Here is a 6,000-nt window from a genome sequence, read left to right on the forward strand (position 1 = left end):
CAGTTTCCATCCTGCATCCACAGCACAGAGGGAGGCTAACGAAACGCTAGCGATTGTTGCAAACGTGTGTATAATGGCAGAGGCGGCGAAGAAGCAGCGAAAACCCTTGACGGAAGATGCAAAGAAAAGGAAAAGAGCTTCAGACCGAGCGAGGGGTTTCGTAGAGAAAAAGCATGCTTGCCTGGTGTCCCTTTAAGGTGCCCAGTGAAACAAAGCCATCTTGTCTAAACAACCTTGATACAACCTAGAACATTAGGACCCAATGCTGGTCTGAGACTGAAGTGAACACTGATTTGACTGATGGGACCACTGAATTATGGCCACTTTCTCTCTATATAAGATGATTTTCAATTTATGTAAATACATATTCACCTATCTGGCATGGCAGGATGGTGCTGATAAGAATGATTATACTGTCATTTTGAAGACAGTAGCTGTGCAATGAAGGTAAACAATCTAGTCTAATATGTAGGGCTGTATGCAGGCTCTCAAATAGTCCTCAAGAGAACTGACGTGGTTGCCCCCATGTATCTCACGTTACAGCGAAGTCTACCTACCTATTTATCACAAGGGAAACATTTCTCACATGTTTTACTTATTGGCAGCAGTTTTTTTTTTCATAATTAGAATATGAAGGTTGCTTGACAATTTGACGTTCTGATAGTGAGTACTTAAAAGACCAATTTGACAGAGGTGCTGTGCTGCCACCTATGGCTAGTTTAGTTAATTGCAGAAAATGCTCCCCAGTTAAGGTCAATGCCCCTGAGAAGCAGTCTGAAAGAGGTTGGCCTGCGCTTTACAAAGATGACTAATGCTTGTGGAAGGCAAATTCATAGCTTGTGTTCAGATTGATAAGTTACAGGTTATATCACAATCATGCTCGTCAGTGTTTTGCTTTTAAACAACAACAACAACAATACAATAACAACAACATGACCACAAGCAACAATAATAATATGTGAGTAACATGAAAATAGGCTGTGGGTTTAATGTCTGGCATAAAATGAACTGAGCCAATATTTGTAGACCATAAATACAAACATATCCCAGTGAAACAAGTTTGTACAGTAGGTGTTCCTAGGTCCCCATTTGATTACTAAATAACCATATCATGAGTCCCGGCTACATTTTGCAAGGCTTTGCCACCTCTGATCTGCTACATCCTGTCAGTGAGCTGTGTGCATGGAATGCTGTGCACATGGCCAGGGAATGCAGATTACTGATTGGAGAATGAGAGCTTTTAGTTTTAGAAGAGTCCAAGAGAGATGCAGACATTTTCTCTCTGTACATCATGCTTTTTGTGATAAACCTCTTAGAAAACCTTAAGTATTTATCCAGGAATCTTTACAGCAGCTTCAGAAGAGTACATAACAACCAGTGGCTGCCATATCAAATGCCTATTCTCTCAGCTGCATTCCAGACTAATAAGAGATGTGGGATAATTATTAGCCTACCCAAGACAAAAATGTCAGAATAGAAATGTCCTCATCCTCCATGGAGCTCAAGCCCTAGGTCGTATAGATGGGGGAGGGGCACAGGGAGAGAAAATGGTCAAATCAAGACCACCAACAACAGCAAGGGGGCAGTAGAGCACACTCAAAACTCATCTAGGTGGGAATCTGAACATCCGCAAGCCGACTGTGTATGCAGACTGCACAGCACTGGCAAGACCAATCACAGCTGTGGACTGAGACAGTTTTTTTTTTTTTTTTTTTGCATTTTAAAATAGCTTACACCAGCTTGACTGAATGTAATGTTTATGTTTAATGACACAGTAATACTCTTAGATAATGGCTGAATGAATATAGATCAATTGAACACACACACACACACACACACACACACACACACACACACACACAGGTCTAAGATGGAGATGGCATTGTGTCCTAGCTCACCGTAAGGAGTAGCTCACTGGGCAATAAATACAAATGTGCTGTGGATCATATCCTCATTCATTTTTCATTTATTCTCTGTAAGCTGGCTGCAGCCAGGGATGGGGAGTATTTATAATACATGTATTTAAAATATATATTTCAAATACAAATTGTATTTTGTAATTTGTATTTTATTGGGTGGAAGAAAATGGCTTCCTATATTTTGTATCAAAATGCTTTATAGGTGTGTATTTTCATAGTTTAAAAATACTGCCAAATATTGTTGGTAAAACTAATACTTTTGGTGTTGTGATGAGATGACATCATAAATGTGCAAAACAATGAATGTAGCTTCTGACTTAATTTGCCCAGGCTATTGAGATTTAGGAAGATGAATCTTATGAGATGCGAGGTTGTGTAGGTGTAGATTGTGTATGTGTAGGTTGTATAGTTGTAGGTTGTGTATAGTAGATGTAGGTTGCTCTCACGCACACTACACTCCGTCTCACACCAACCTCAAGTTTCTTAAGAAATGTAATCACCAAATCGGAACACATGGAACTGCAGCATTGCTCAAAATGTATCATGTAGATGTTGCCCCATGTATCGTCTAAAGCAACACAATGAAAACTTCATATTATTCGTCAATATAACACCATTTAGCTCTTACACGGTACTCAGATAGTTAAAAACAACTAAAAGGGTCATGATCCTTCCTGTTTTTTAGGAAAAAAGTTCGCACACTCCTTGGTATTCTTTTGGTCATGATCCTTCCTGATCAAAAATGTTGAGAGTATGCAGTGTATGAACTCTGTGAAAGGCTTATTCTGAAAATGGCAGACTGTGTGTGTAACTGTTTTTCTTTCTCTTACAAACTCACCCCCTGTATTACCATTCAAAAGTGGCCGGGTGAAAACCCCTTTCTAACCATTCAAAATAAGTGTGTTGTAGTTCACTGGATCTCTCCTCTCCTGTTTTACTGTGAGTAATATTTTATATAGTTTTATCTCTCTTTAATACCTTGCCAAGTATGCCATTAATAATTTGAGGCAATAATGGGTTGTTATAATAATACGGTTACAATATCCCTGTAAAAAAGCTATCTTCAGCCGTCATAACACTGATTACAATATCCCTGTCAAAAAGCTATCTTCAGCCGTCATAACACTGTTTAAAAAAGGTTTCATTATAAAAATGCGTCTTTGCATTTAATAATAAAAATGACCTTATTTTTATTGTAAAAATGGCATTAATTTCAAATGAAAAATTCCAAATCCTTAAATAATATTTTATCCATATATTATTTATTATTCATAGATGTATAGCATAATAAAAAAACATTGCATTTCCACTGCATTATACATGGAATGCAATTCCCTCTTGAATAACATAGGTTTATGTGTTTGCCCACAACTGAGACATTCGCATGGTTCTAACTTGTTTTGTAGCCCTGCCTCACGGCTGTTTCTCAAAAGATGCGTACAAGCAAGGTTGTGACATTTTTTTTTTTCAGGGCATATGTCAAAAGAACACCTGTAACCTGACTCAGAGTCTTTTGGGCTGAGATGCCTCTGGCAGGTTTATGACTCCTGAGAACAGGGGACACTCACCTAAATAGACGCCTCGTTGCTGTGTGTGCTCATGACCAGCGTAACTATCCGACCACACATTCCCAACCACGGAGAGGCCAGCTCTAGCAACAGACCAGACAGGCTTCTGGTCAGGCCAGTGTGTGTGTGTGTGTGTGTGAGTGTGTGTATGTATGCGTGTGTGTATGCGTGTGTGTGTGTGTGTGTGTGTATGTATGCGTGTGTGTGTGTGTGTGTGTGAGTGTGTGCGTGTGTGTGTATGCGTGTGTGTATGCGTGTGTGTATGTGTGTGTGTGTGTGTGTATGCGTGTATGTATGCGTGTGTGTATGTGTGTGTGTGTGTGTATGCGTGCGTGTGTGTGTGTGTGTGTGTGTGTGTGTGTGTGTGTGTGTGTGTGTGTGTGTGTGTGTTTACACAGCTCTGAGTTAGGGCAGGGGGCTCTGCCAAGGGGATGAGAGCTGGAAGGAAGACGCGGGGTGGGGGCAGGGGGCGGCTACCTCAAGGACTAGCAATAATGGCTTAGTCATTAGGAGCCTCTGGGACAGCACCACAGATTCAGTCAGAAAGCATTCAAGTGCCCTCAGGTCCAACGCGATGATTTACAGAGTATTTGGACATCTGTGGAGCGCTTTAAGGCCTTCAGAGCTCACTCTGACTTTCTCCCTCTCACTCTCTCACTCACTCTGAGTGCTGGGTGGCTGAGGAAGACGTCAGAGGCGCTGTGATCATCCCGTGTATGTGACTCACGGCCTGTCACCTTGTTCTTATCTCACCCCACACCCCATCCAGGGCCGCGCCTCGCTCATCCTCATGCTGTGCTCGCTCCCACTGCCTCTGCTTGCAGTCTGTGGCTCCTCTGAGTTTTCGCACATCTCTCTCCAGCTGGGCCCATCAATCCCGCTGACAGCTGGCTGTCGCTCCAAAAAGCTGTGTGGCATCCAGACAAATCATCTCCACCCTCTCTCTCTCTCTCTCTCTCTCTCTCTATCTCTCTCCCTCTCTCCCCCCTCTCTCTCCATCTCGCTCCCATATGCAAGAATGTCCCACTCTTCTACCTTCTTCCTTCCTCCCCTCCCCCCCTCCCTGTCTCTCTGTTTGTGTTTGCTGGGGTGTGTTTGTCTCGGCAAATATTTTTTGAGTGATATATGGCCTTTGCCTTCCAAACAAATAGCAGAGTCTCAATCACTTCGTTGCACTTAATTTGTGACACCATTCCGCTGCCGTGCTGCGTCGAGTTGAGTCAACGACAGACGCCTGTAGCCATGAAGGTGGGGCGGCCTGCATGGCACGCATGTTGAGAGACAGGCTCAGTGGACGCTGCAGAGGTAGACAGAGAAGCAGGGGGGGAGGGGGGGGGGGGCAGAAGACACCGTGATTAGTAGGAGAGCCAGACAGGATAATTGTTGGACGCTCTACAAAGACTCCCAGCACGTCTCAAGTACTCGCCTGTGAGGAGGTTTTTACACCTCGAGTGGTCAAATAGCCTGAGGGAAGAATGGATTGATTTATTGGTTCCTCCTCTGTGGACCTTTTTGTTTGTTTCACAAGGGACAGCTCAAAATGTCAGTTTCAGACAAAGAATTTGAGGTTTATGACTTGAGACTGTGAGACTGTCATATTCCAAGCATTCACCCTTTCTCTTGGTTTCCCTCAGTGGCATGCTGCAATGAAATATAAAGAGCACACTGTTAACAGGAAAACTACCAAAACAGCTTTGGGCCTCTGCTAAAAGTGCTGTGTAACGTTGCTGAAGTTAAAGCCAACGACAAATGGTGCCCATTAAACATTACCTTCGGTACAATTTATTTTTGGAACGGTTTGAAGAGGTTGGAAATCAAACTGTTGTCAGAGCAGAGTTGTCAAACCACACACTTCCTTTTTCTGGTATAGGTTCCTTAATATAGAGAGACACTTTACAAACCACAACTAAGACTGCATGGACATGAACTTTGCACCACATGGAGGACTGTGAGCAGATCACAAGATTGATAGCATCATCGTGTGAGAAGCAGAACCTGCCGTGTGCGGTGCAGTTGTTTTCTGAGCTCCAGATTAGGGATCTTTGTGTGTGCAGGGATGGGAGAGGGGCAGATTGGGGATCTGTGTGTGTGCAGGGATGGGAGAGGGCCAGATTAGGGATCTGTGTGTGTGCAGAGGGTCAGATTAGGGATCTGTGTGTGTGCAGGGATGGGAGAGGGGCAGATTGGGGATCTGTGTGTGTGCAGAGGGACAGATTAGGGATCTGTGTGTGTGCAGGGATGGGAGAGGGCCAGATTAGGGATCTGTGTGTGTGCAGAGGGACAGATTAGGGATCTGTGTGTGTGCAGGGATGGGAGAGGGGCAGATTGGGGATCTGTGTGTGTGCAGGGATGGGAGAGGGGCAGATTGGGGATCTGTGTGTGTGCAGGGATGGGAGAGGGCCAGATTAGGGATCTGTGTGTGTGCAGAGGGTCAGATTAGGGATCTGTGTGTGTGCAGGGATGGGAGAGGGGCAGATTGGGGATCTGTGTGTGTGCAGAGGGGCAGATTAGGG

Source organism: Alosa pseudoharengus, unplaced genomic scaffold (assembly GCF_046254945.1).
Source record: "Alosa pseudoharengus isolate Yale_2024_CS ecotype anadromous, Long Island Sound unplaced genomic scaffold, YU_APseudo_1.1 YU_APseudo_1.1_scf_9, whole genome shotgun sequence".
NCBI lineage: Eukaryota > Metazoa > Chordata > Actinopteri > Clupeiformes > Clupeidae > Alosa > Alosa pseudoharengus.